This window comes from Salvia splendens, chromosome 8, assembly GCF_004379255.2.
Source record: "Salvia splendens isolate huo1 chromosome 8, SspV2, whole genome shotgun sequence".
NCBI classification, from domain to species: Eukaryota; Viridiplantae; Streptophyta; class Magnoliopsida; order Lamiales; family Lamiaceae; genus Salvia; species Salvia splendens.
In genome coordinates this window covers 13711804-13724406 of record NC_056039.1, presented here as the reverse complement: position 1 = coordinate 13724406, position 12603 = coordinate 13711804, and positions in this window count along the sequence as shown.

Here is a 12603-nt window from a genome sequence, read left to right as displayed (position 1 = left end):
CCAGCGGCGCGGCACCCGCTGCTTGGCCCTGGCACGGCGCTGTTCGATGCATCGAGCACGTCCATTGGCCAACGGCAATGCAGTTTGAAATTTGATTTTTTTTAAAAAAATCAGATTTTAATTAAAAAATCTAATTAAAAATAAAAAAAAATATTTTCCCAATTCCCAAAAAATTATATCCGTTTTCTACCCACTTTTAATTTATTTTTCAATTTTTTCCCCCAAAAATACACATTTTCATTTATACATACCCTCACTTCCACACCAAAAATTCACACCACACTACACAATTTTCATTTAAATTCTCTCATTTCTATTCTTACAATTCTCAATCTTTCTTTCACTCACAACAAAAAAATGTCCGGCTCCGGCGATCACCCATCCGGCTCCCACGGTTGGAACCCCGGTTGGTTCGGTTCACAACCATTTCCTAGTCCAGAAATGGAATATTCGGCCCCTCCTCAAACCCAAGGTTCGCAAGTTCCGGGTGGCTACCGGCCTCACCTGATCGACAACCAAGATGGCCCCGAAGGGCAATACAGGTGGACACCCGAACCACCCATACCTATAGCAGGAGGGAGCGGCCCCTCTCAAACTCCTCTTTTTCCTACTCGTGGTGTCCGCACCCCGTACACTTCGGGGGAGATGGAGCAATTATTCATAGCGTACCTGTCAATCTCCGAAGATCCGGAGGTTGGCACGAACCAATCCGGTGACCATTATTGGTGGCGCATCAGTCGCCGATACAATCAAAACCGGCCGGCTGGAACAATCGAGTGCAACGAGAGTATGGTGCACAATGCCATATACAAAGCCAACGAAGAAATCCAAAAGTTCCAGGGATATTACCTCCAGGAAGAGCGGTCGGCGGGGAGCGGCCGGAGCGAGCTTGACATCATCACTTCCGCCTTGGCGACGTACCAATCCATGAACTACAAGCCGTTCAAGTACCTTAACATTTGGCAGGAGACGCGGGCGCATCCGAAGTATAGGGGAGGCGTATCATCCTCCTCTAGATCCTCCTCCAAACGGTCGAGGTCGGTATCCCTATCCGGCGCCGACTCCGAGGATGTGGCTAGCCAACTTGCCGGAGCTAACTTGGGTAGCCCCGAAGCCGTCCCGAGCAGTTCCCAATGCCGGCCGCAAGGAAGGAAGGAAGAAGGCTGCGGCCAACCGCCGTCGCGCCGCGACTCCATCCGCCCCCTCTCCCGCTTCCTATGTGCCACCTCAACCCACCACCAACTCGTTGTGAGGGGATTTTGGCCCAACTCAATTTGGCCGATAGGTCAACTATGACCCTCGAGAAAATTCGATCACATGTGACGATGATACGGGGTCTCCAAAGAACATTGAAGGTAGAGCCGGATGAATAGTCATCCACGGGGGTAAAATATGCTAACCTAGGAGATCAAACTATGACATATTGCACTGAATATTCTAGAAATGTAATTAGGTTTTATATTTGAAATAAAAGCCAAGACATGAATGTAAAAATATATATGAGCAATAAGCATGGATGAATTTTATATTCTACATTTTTTATTAGATAAAACGGTTTCAAAAATAAATCCATGAGGTATCATATAATCCGAAAGATAACACCTCAAAACTATTTTTATAATATTAATGAAAATGATCTATTCCTTATATCTTAAAAGGGGTATTTTTCATTTTGCCTCAATTTTAAAATCAAAATGATACTAGTAGAGTTCGAGAATCAGCAAAAGTAGTAGTGTGAAAAAATTATACTCTCAGATGACAACATATAATAAAGTAGTTTCCCCTGGAATTACACGGTAGTTATGTTGTGAAGTGGAAGATAATTTGTGGGACTCTTGCGTTTGTGCAAAAGCTATTCTCAAAACCAGGTGATGGGGTACGAACTAAACCCTAATGGCAAGCCCAATAACAGTGACGGCCCATCAGCCCAGAGCCCAAGAAAGAGTATCTGTTCGGCACCAAAGAGTTCGGCACGACCAAAGAGTTCGGACTCAGCCTACAGCTCGGTAAAAGCCGACCAGTCAAGCTCTCCTCTCAGATCGGCAAGAGCTGATCGGTAAAGTCCAGCAGTTCGGTCTCAGCATTCGACCGAACTAGGAGTTAGTGGACTCATGAAAGGCCTCCACGACCTCCGCTATACCCACGATCTATTTAGTGGTACGAAGCAGTTATTGAGCAGTTATTGCTCACCCACGATCTTGTTAGTGGGGCTGCAAACCACGACCTTAGTTCAATGTATAAATGGAACTTAGATCAGATAGAAAAGGGTTAAGCTCTCTAGAGATAAAAGCATATAGCAAGTCTGTGTTGTAAGCTGTAATCCCAGATCAAGCAATACAATCTTGCCCTCCCTTCTTCCCGTGGACGTAGATTTACTTCAGTAAATCGAACCACGTAAATTCACCGTGTCGTAATTTATTTTTACGAGCATTCATCATCATCAATAATTCGCGGATTCATCACTGGCGCCGTCTGTGGGAAACAGAGAACAAAATTTGTGATAAAGCGAATTTTTGATCCATTTTTTCCACCCAAAAAATGCATACCAGATCGCAGAATACCCGTATTCCAGCCCGTGAGAACCAGGAGGAAGCCAATCCATCCCATAGGTCGGGAAAACAGCCTAGGGATAAATCCACCACCAGTTCTCATGGCGAAGGAACAAGCCGCTCCAAAAATCGTCCCACTGAGTCTTCCCAGCAGCCCGATTTGAATGAGGCTGTCAAGCAGTTTTTGGCTGAAAAGCAGGAGGAATTCTTAACCTTCCTGCGAAAAAGCCAAAAGCAGCCGGAGACGAAAACGACGGATTCTCCTTCTCCCTCCGCACAAGAAAGTCACTACCGCAGTAGTGTCGCATCTCCCAGGAGAAAGAATCCTCAACCCCGACATATTCCTGTTCCTCCTCGGTACCGGAATCACAGGAGAACTCAATCTCCTCCATACCGACGAGATATCGGATTCGCCGTGTACGGAGCACTGAAGACTCCGTTCTCGGACGACATCACCCGAACTCCCCTACCACAGAACTACCGAACTCCGTCGATGACTTACGACGGGCTCGTGGACCCTCACGATTTCTTGGGGCGCTATCAATATAACATGGCGAACCAGGGTCTCAACGAGGTCCACATGTGCAAGCTGTTTCCCGAGCTGCTCATCGGGAACGCGAGAAGGTGGTTCGATAGCCTCCCCCAGGGCAGCATCAGATCTTACCGAGATCTAATGGATGCCTTCCACAGGAGGTTCTTTCAGAAAGCGGAAGCCCGAATCACTTCGGCTCAGCTGCTTTCCATTCGTCAAGGTCGCGACGAAAAAATCAGCGACTTTATGACAAGATTCCACAAGGAATGCCTGCAAGTAGACGATCTCAACGATCTGCTTGTCATCTCGGCATTCCAAAATGGAATCTTGCCCGGAGCTCTCTACAGGAAGCTCGTTGAGTGCGGTCCGCAGACAGCTCAGGAAATGTGGGACATTGCGGACCAGTACTCCCGGGCCGATGAGGCAGACCGTCGCAAACGGTCGTTAGACAGCTTATCGACCCGAGGAGACAGAAGGAAGCCCGATCATAGCGATCAGGGGCATCCTCGCCGGACTCCATTTGAAAGAATTCAAAGGGCTCCGGTGCAAGACAGATTGGGACCTCGTCTCAATCCCGAGAAGTCGCCCGCTCAGTTCGTACCGCTGAACAAGCCGAGAGCGGAAATTTTCGAACTGCACTCTGACCTGTTCGAAAAGCCAAAGCGGATGACGAAATCAGCCGCGCGCCGACCCCAGGATAACTACTGCTCCTACCATCAAGACCACGGTCACGATACCGAGGAGTGCAGAAACTTGGCTGCAGGTATCGATGTTCTTGTGAGGGCAGGGACATTGAAAAAATACCAAAGCAAGCAGTCAAAGAAGAATAAAAAGCAGAGTGGTGCGAACTGCGCTCCTCAGGATCCGAAAAGGCAGCCGGATCCCGAAGACGATGACGAGCCGCAATATGATGGAGTAATCCAGACTATTGATGCGCTTCCTGCCGGGAAGACCAAGTCGTCCCTAAAGTCAGAACGCAGAGGCTCCAATCGAGAGGAGCCAACGCATAAAAGGCTGAAGCAGGACGAAGTGATTACGTTCTCGGCTGCTGATCCCGTCCCAGCCATCTCTCCTCACCAAGACGCCATTGTCATCCAAGCCGGAGTGGCAAACAAACTGATCCACAGGGTGTTTGTGGATACAGGAGCGTCGGTTAGCATTCTTTTTAAAGAGTGCTTCGACAAACTAGAAGTGGACCCAGCTCGGCTCAGTCCGGCTCCGCTTCCCCTGAAGAGCTTCACCCAGGAGGACACCCGCCCTGAAGGTATTATCAGCCTTCCGATCACGGTGGGGAAAGCGCCTACTAGCTCCAGTACGATGATTGAGTTTTTCGTGGTGAAAGCTCGGTCCCCGTACAACGTCATCCTGGGAAGAGACTGGCTCAACACAGTTCGGGCCGTTTGCTCCACCTATCACCTCACCATCAAGATCCCTACTAAAGGAGGGATAGCGGTCATCCGAGGTGACCAAAAGAGAGCAAAGGAATGTCTGCAAATTGCGCTTAGAAGTGCCGAGCAGTCAGATCGGCACCACCAAGCATAGCAATCACAGCAGCCGGAGTCAGAGGCGATGACCGAAGTCATACCGGAGCCGAACTCGATGACAGTTCAGCTGTACGAAGACGATCCATCCAGAACGGTTAAGATCGGTTTCGCGGGAACGCCCCTACTTCGGGAAAAAACCATCCAGCTCCTCAAGGAGTATAAAGACGTCTTTGCATGGTCTCCGTTGGACATGACCGGAGTGCCCCCCGAGGTAATCACTCATCGGTTAAATATTGATCCTTCAGTCCGGCCGATAAAACAGAAGCAAAGACTCTTTGCGGCAGAACGAAGTCAAGTCATCCATGACGAAGTCCGTCAATTATTGAAGGCGGATGTGTTATTCGAAGTGAAGTATCCTTCGTGGGTGGCCAATCCTGTCATGATCAAGAAAAAGGAAGGAGGATGGCGGATGTGCATAGATTTCACCGATCTAAATAAGCACTGTCCCAAAGATTGCTATCCCCTTCCGAACATAGATAAAAAAGTAGAAGCTTTGATAGGCTTTGAAATTTTTTGTTTTCTTGATCTGTACAAAGGATACCATCAAGTTTTAATGGATGAGATTGACGCTTCAAAAACGGCCTTCATTACTGATTTCGGCATTTTCGCTTATAAAAAGATGCCATTCGGTTTAAAGAATGCCGGAGCCACTTATCAAAGGATGGTAGACAAGCTTTTTCGGCACCTGATTGGAAAGGAGGTCGAAGTGTATGTTGACGATATAGTCGTCAAAAGCAAAAGCACTTCGGAGTACGAGCACAACCTCAAGTCCACTCTCAACGTGCTCAAGAAAGCCAACCTCAAACTTAATCCCCAAAAGTGTACCTTTTTGGTAGATTCGGGAAAGTTTCTGGGTTGTTGGGTTTCAAAGGACGGACTCAAGGCAAACCCTTCAAAAGTTCAAATCGTTCAGAACATGGCAATGCCGAAGTCCATACATGACGTGCAAAGGCTAACCGGATGTCTAGCCGCACTGAATCGATTCCTTTCCCAAGCAGCCGAAAAGCAACTGCCGTTCTTCAAGGTGTTGAAAAAGGCACCAAAGTTCGAGTGGGGAGCCGAGCAGAAAAAGGCCTTTGACGAGCTCAAAAGTTATCTAGCCGAGCTTCCTATTCTCTCTGCTCCAACCGAAGCCGAAGTAATATTCTTATACTTAGCGGCATCGGATCAAACCATCAGCGCGGTGCTTGTACGAGAAGAAGGCCTAAAGCAGCTTCCCATCTACTTTACAAGCCGAGCATTAAGAGGTCCAGAAACAAGGTATCAACCTCTGGAAAAAATTGCTCTGGCATTAGTAAATGCAGCAAGGAGACTGCGGCCATACTTCTATGCTCACAAGGTATGCGTCTTAACTGATCTGCCACTTCGGCAAGTGTTGACCAAACCAGAAGCATCAGGCAGAATCGCCAAGTGGGCTATAGAGTTGGGAGAGCACACAATTGAATACCTACCTCGGAAAGCCATCAAGGGACAAGCCTTGGCAGATTTTCTTGCAGAAGCAAAGTTCGATCAAGCAATTCCTGTTATTGCCGAACAGAAGAATTCTGCCAATGCCGAACTAGCACAGCCCTTGGAATCCGAAATAGAGCCGCCGGACTGCTGGAGCGGATTCGTAGATGGAGCTTCAAACAAGATGGGAAGTGGAGCTGGTATTTTACTTGTCGCTCCCGACGGACACGAGGTAACCTACTCACTTCGGTTCCTATTCCCCACTACTAATAATGAAGCCGAGTACGAAGCCCTCCTGGCCGGACTCCAGTTAGCGCAAAGTCTGCTCGTCAAATCTCTCAAAGTCCATTGTGATTCACAAGTCATAGTAAATCACATGTTGGGTACAAGTGAAGCCCGTGACGAGAGAATGAAGAAGTATTTGGACAAAGCGCAAAGCATCAGCCGAAGTTTCTCCTATTTTCGGATAATCCGTATTCCCAGAGCGGAAAATAGCCGAGCAGATACCTTAAGTAAGTTGGCCTCAGATCCGAGCTCAAAGGCGGAAGAATTAATGCATCGAAGCATTGATGAAGCCGAGGTACATTCAGTATCCAGCTCGCCGAACTGGATGACGCCGATCTTGCAGTATCTGGATCAAGGACAATTGCCTGAGGATAAGAGAGAAGCTCGGAAGATTACGTGCCGAGCACTTCGGTACGAACTTCATGAAGGAGTCCTCTTTAGAAAGTCTTACCTCCAGCCGTTATTGCGGTGCGTAGGACCAGAAGAGACGGACTACATCCTCAGAGAAGTTCATGAAGGATCGTGCGGTAGCCACATAGGAGCCAGAGCTTTAGCTAAAAAAGTTCTGAGATGGGGATATTATTGGCCAACCATGGTACAAGAGGCAGTGCAGCTCGTCAAGAAGTGTACGAAGTGCCAAATTCATGCAAATGTCCCAAGGATGCCGCAGACCGATCTATACACTATGCAAAGCCCTTGGCCTTTCATGCAATGGGGCATAGACATAGTGGGACCACTTCCTCAAGCTCCTCGGCAAATGAAATTCCTTATCGTTGCCGTGGACTACTTCACGAAGTGGGTGGAGGCTGAACCATTAGCTACGATAACGAGCTCAAAGGCATTGGACTTCGTCTGGAAGAACATAGTGTGCCGATTTGGCATACCCCACATCCTCATCTCGGATAATGGGACTCAGTTCACCGACAAGACGTTCAAGAATTGGTGCCAAGAGCTGAACATTCAACAGCGGTTCACTTCGGTCTCCCATCCCCAAGCAAACGGACAAACGGAAGTAACGAACCGGATTCTGGTGAAAGGGTTAAAGGCTCGGTTAGAACAAGCCAAAGGACAATGGGTAGAAAATCTCCCTCAAGTCCTATGGTCCTACCGAACTACACCCAAAACCTCCAACGGTGAAACTCCGTATAGTCTGGTGTACGGCACTGAAGCCGTAATTCCGGTGGAGATCGGCGTACCCAGTCCCCGAACTCTAAATTTCTCCTCAGAAATGAATGACGACGGACTGAGAGCAGAACTAGATCTCGCCGAAGAAAGAAGAGAATTGGCGTGCATAAAAGCAGCCAAGTATAAGGAGCAAGTAGCCCGGTATTATAACCAAAGGGTGAAAAAGCTTCAATTTCAGGTGGGAGATCTCGTCTTGAGAAACAACGAAGTAAGCCGAGCAGAAAAGCTGGGCAAACTCGAACCCACATGGGAGGGTCCATATCGGGTGTCAGAAGTCCTCGGCAAAGGGTCTTATAAATTGACTCACATGTCAGGAGAACAAGTACCCCGAACATGGCACATCTCCAACCTCAAGAAGTTCCACTTGTAAGAGACAGTCCGGTCAGTCCGTCTCGTGTCTAGTTCGGTCATAGGGGTATATGTTTTTATTTGTTTGTTTTTTACTTGTACCTTTTACTTGTCGTTTTATAAAAAGTTTAAAGTTTTTTCTTTCGTCTTTTTCATTTTTTCTCTATGTGTTTTGTCTCTATGTGCTTGTCGTCTCTTACAAATGGTACCAAGGTATATCGTTCTTTAAAGACTGATCCCCTTTTTAGATCGATTATTAAAGACTATTGTGAGTCCAAGCTTCTAAGGAGGATATAAGACCACAATTCAGCTTAACAAGCAGTCCGTCTGAAACGAACTGCAATAAGCCAACGATTGTGAGTCCAAGCTTCCAAGGAGGATACAAGACCGCAATTCAGCTTAACAAGCACTTCGTCTAAAACGAACTGCAATAAGGGAAAGTCCGATCCACGCGATAAACCTCGCCGAATTAGGACGACCAAGTTCGGTCAAAGAAGTTTACCTCATAAGACCGGGGACGACCATGTCTAGTCAAAGAGGTTTACTGCATAAGACCACTTCGGTTAAATGGGAAAGTCCGATCCACGCGATAAAACTCGCCGAATTAGGACAAGGGAAAGTTCGATCCCGGCGACAAAAATCGCCAAATTAGAACACAAACCAAGTCTGGTCAAAGATGTTTATTTCATCAGACCAAAGACGAGTCCGGTCAAAGATGTTTATTTCATCAGACCAAAGACGAGTCCGGTCAAAGATGTTTATTTCATCAGACCAAAGACAAGTCCGGTCAAAGATGTTTATTTCATCAGACCAAAGACGAGTCCGGTCAAAGATGTTTATTTCATTAGACCAAAGACGAGTCCGGTCAAAGAAGTTTACTTCATAAGACCGAGGACAAGTACGATGAAATTTTTTCGCTAAGCTGTAAATACAGTGTTAGAAGCGAAAACAAAATTTCATTTTTCAAATCTTGTTCGGCATACAACTCCGCTACCCTACAAAATGGCGTTACGCTATTACAGAGGACTATTCTACTGTCCAGGGTTGCTGAAGTTAAGCCACCTATCTGCAAAACCCTCTGGAAGCCGAGTTCGGTTGTTCCGAGCAGATGAAGAATAAGCAGGTCGACGAGATGCTATCCTCGACCCAACGCCTCTTCCCCGAGCCCGAGAAGTCCTAACACCTCGGCGATGAAGAGTCTCTGCAATAAGCATTTGCTGATCTTGCTCGCTCATAGTCACAACTCCTCGGCGAATTTCAGTCCGTCCCTGTCTTGACGATTCCGGTTGCTCCTGAGCCCGTTCTCGTCTTGACGTTTCCGGCTGTTCCGGAGTTCGTTGTTGACTGGGAGTAGGATTTTGAACAAGGGAACCAGAGGTTTGATCTGGAGTGCGAGCATCTGTTGCCACGATATGCCGAAGGAATCTTTCTATGGAGGGGCGCCGAGAAAGAACAATGTCGTACCGAGAAGCCCAGCGCCGTAATGATTTCACAACTTGTTGGCAAGCCGAGCTCTCCAGCGCATTGTTCCTCCGGAGTACATGATATTCCTCCCACAGTTCGTCAACTCGACTCTGAACATCTGATATGGTCAAGCCCCCGCGCACACGGATGTAATCCTCGTACGCAGTCCTCTCAGCAATGGTCGTATTCAGCTCGGCCTCCAGATCCTTCTTATCGGACTCTAAGTCCTTATTATCGGCCTCCAGCTTCACTAAACGAGCCAGAAGCTCGTCATTCTTCGTCTGATCGGCTATAGCTCTTTTCTCAGCTTCGTCTAAAGCCGAAGAGTACAGCCGTTTCCAGTGAAGTATCTCCATCTCCTTGAGTACAAAGCAGCTATATTAGTTCGGCAGATGTACCGAGCAGATAGTAAAATACAACAGGAATAAAGGCGAGTACGAAAAGCTATACGAAGACAAGTGTAGAGAATTTTTCATTCACAAGGAAAATTTTTTACACTAGGAGGGCTTCAAGGCCATTTTACAAGGAAGAAACTAGACTAAGAGAAGGGAGACGAAATCATACTCCACCAGCTTCGTCTCCGGCTCCTTGGTCTGGTTCAGCTTCTTTCTCCTGAGCTACCTCAGCCTCGGCCTCGCCTCCTGCCGGCCTCGCCTCCGCCTCCTGATCGGCCTCCTTCTCCGGATGCCCGGCCCGCTCGACTTCGGCCTCCAGCTCCGGCGGCTCGGCCTCACCCTCTCCGTTATAAGTCGAAGCGGGTGAAACGGGTCCCACGGAGGCAAAGATAGCCTCCAGGTTCTCGTCCCGATCAGCTCGGCAACTCCGGACTCGGTCTGCAGAAAGCAGGACCGAAGATGAAGCGAGCTCCTCAAGGAGCGGCAGATTCTGAAGCCGAGCTGCTATTTCTCGGCTGTACAGAGGCAGCACGACGTCGGCCCCCTGCTCGCCCTTATCGGCAATTAGCCTTACCAGACTACCGACAAAGGCCGAGAACTGGCTGCTCAAAAAGAGTTTCTCCGTGTAAACACGGAGAGCCTCCCCCTGGGCAGCCACGGCGGCAGCATCCCTCCGTTTCGTCTGCTCTCGCTGGATGACGAGCTGGTTTTTGGCAAACTGAGCTTCATCCTGGGCCGAAATCCTAGCAGCTCTGGCTTTCTCAAAGTTAGCCTCAGCCTGTTCGGCCCGATGACAAGCAGCCGCCAACTTCCTCTGCATCTCAGCATAGTCATTGGACGCTTTGGAGAGTTCGACGGCGACGAGCTTGGAGAGCATATCGTTCCTCTGAAAATGGATAAAGAAAAAAGTCAACAAAGGGGCCACAAAAAATACAGGAAAAAAAGCAAGGCCAGAAAATCAAGAAGAGAATTCACCTCGGCGAAGTCCGTGGGCCATAAAAACGGCTCACAGATATGTTCCGAAGGAGGCGCCAAGACCACGTTTTTCTCTGGCGCTCTCGGGGGCTTCTGGGCCTTCCCCTTTCCCTTTGCCGAAGTCGACTCCGGCTTCTTCGGATCCGAAGAGGTTTTTTGCCTTTTCGGAGTCCTCTCGGCATCAGACGCCGAGCTGGTGGTTTTCGGCCTCTCCGGCTCCTTGGACTCCGAAGATTTGCGGCTAGCCTTACTCAGCATGTACACTGCCAAAAAGCAAGAAAGCAAAGTCAGATTTTCTTTGTTAAAGCAGTAGAGCATAAAGATAAAGAGAAATCCTCACCCTCGGCCTCTTCGTCCGAAGACGAGATGTCGAACACGACGTCGCCCTTGACGAGCTCAGACTCCGTGTATTGTTTCCTAACTATGGGAATCTTGTTGAGCTCGCCATCGAGCTCGTCCAACGGTTCAGGCCGAGGGTGACGGATAATGGACTCCGGCCCTCTCCAGGGAAAACTAGGAGCCGCGGTCCTATCATAGTAGAAGAAGCGATTTTGCCACTTCGGCCACTTCGTTTTACAAAAGGCTCTAAAGGGCTGTAAAGGGATCAAGTAAAACCAAGACCCCTTCCTCTTAAATTGAAAGAATTTAAGGATCGCCTTCAGAGACAAATCCCTTCCTAACCTACGGAGTTCGGCAGCGAAGGCCGACAAGTGCCTCCAAGAGTTCGGAGTCACTTGGCCTAAAGGAAGCTGAAAAAAATCTAGTAAATCTATAAAGGCAGAAGGGAGGGGGAAACGAAGCCCGCATTCTAAGCAGGCCTCGTACACGGTGGCGTACCCCTCCGGCGGGGAGTCAGCCCTATGATCACCGTCAGGTACCACCGCCTTCCCCCCAGGAAAAAAGTATTTTTCGGGTAGGGATATCACAGTATCCTTACTCAAAATACTATGGAAATACTCTACGGTCTTCTCCCCGGACTCTTTCCGGCCAGAAGACCCCTTATCCCCTTTCCTACCGCTACCCGACTCCGAAGAAGAAGAAGACATTTTTCTTACTTTTTGAAGAGGAAGAAAGTCTGAAGAAGCTCTTGAAAGCGGAAGAAAATTTCTCGAAAAAGAGAGAGTATAGAAGACGCAACAGCAAAAGTGTTCAAATGAGGAAAAAGGAGCATATTTATCAGATTCGGGAAAGATTTCGAGATCGTTGCGCCGTTTCGAATCCCACCTTTTCAGGATTCAACGGCCGGATTTTACTGTCGCATTTAATGCAGGCACGCGCAAGGCACGTCCCCTGACGTCAGCCTCCCCCTTACCATTATCCAGAATGCCGAAGTGACTCACCTCGCCGAAGTGATTCACTTCGCTTTTCGGGGGGGGTAGTGATGGGGTACGAACTAAACCCTAATGGCAAGCCCAATAACAGTGACGGCCCATCAGCCCAGAGCCCAAGAAAGAGTATCTGTTCGGCACCAAAGAGTTCGGCACGACCAAAGAGTTCGGACTCAGCCTACAGCTCGGTAAAAGCCGACCAGTCAAGCTCTCCTCTCAGATCGGCAAGAGCTGATCGGTAAAGTCCAGCAGTTCGGTCTCAGCATTCGACCGAACTAGGAGTTAGTGGACTCATGAAAGGCCTCCACGACCTCCGCTATACCCACGATCTATTTAGTGGTACGAAGCAGTTATTGAGCAGTTATTGCTCACCCACGATCTTGTTAGTGGGGCTGCAAAACACGACCTTAGTTCAATGTATAAATGGAACTTAGATCAGATAGAAAAGGGTTAAGCTCTCTAGAGATAAAAGCATATAGCAAGTCTGTGTTGTAAGCTGTAATCCCAGATCAAGCAATACAATCTTGCCCTCCCTTCTTCCCGTGGACG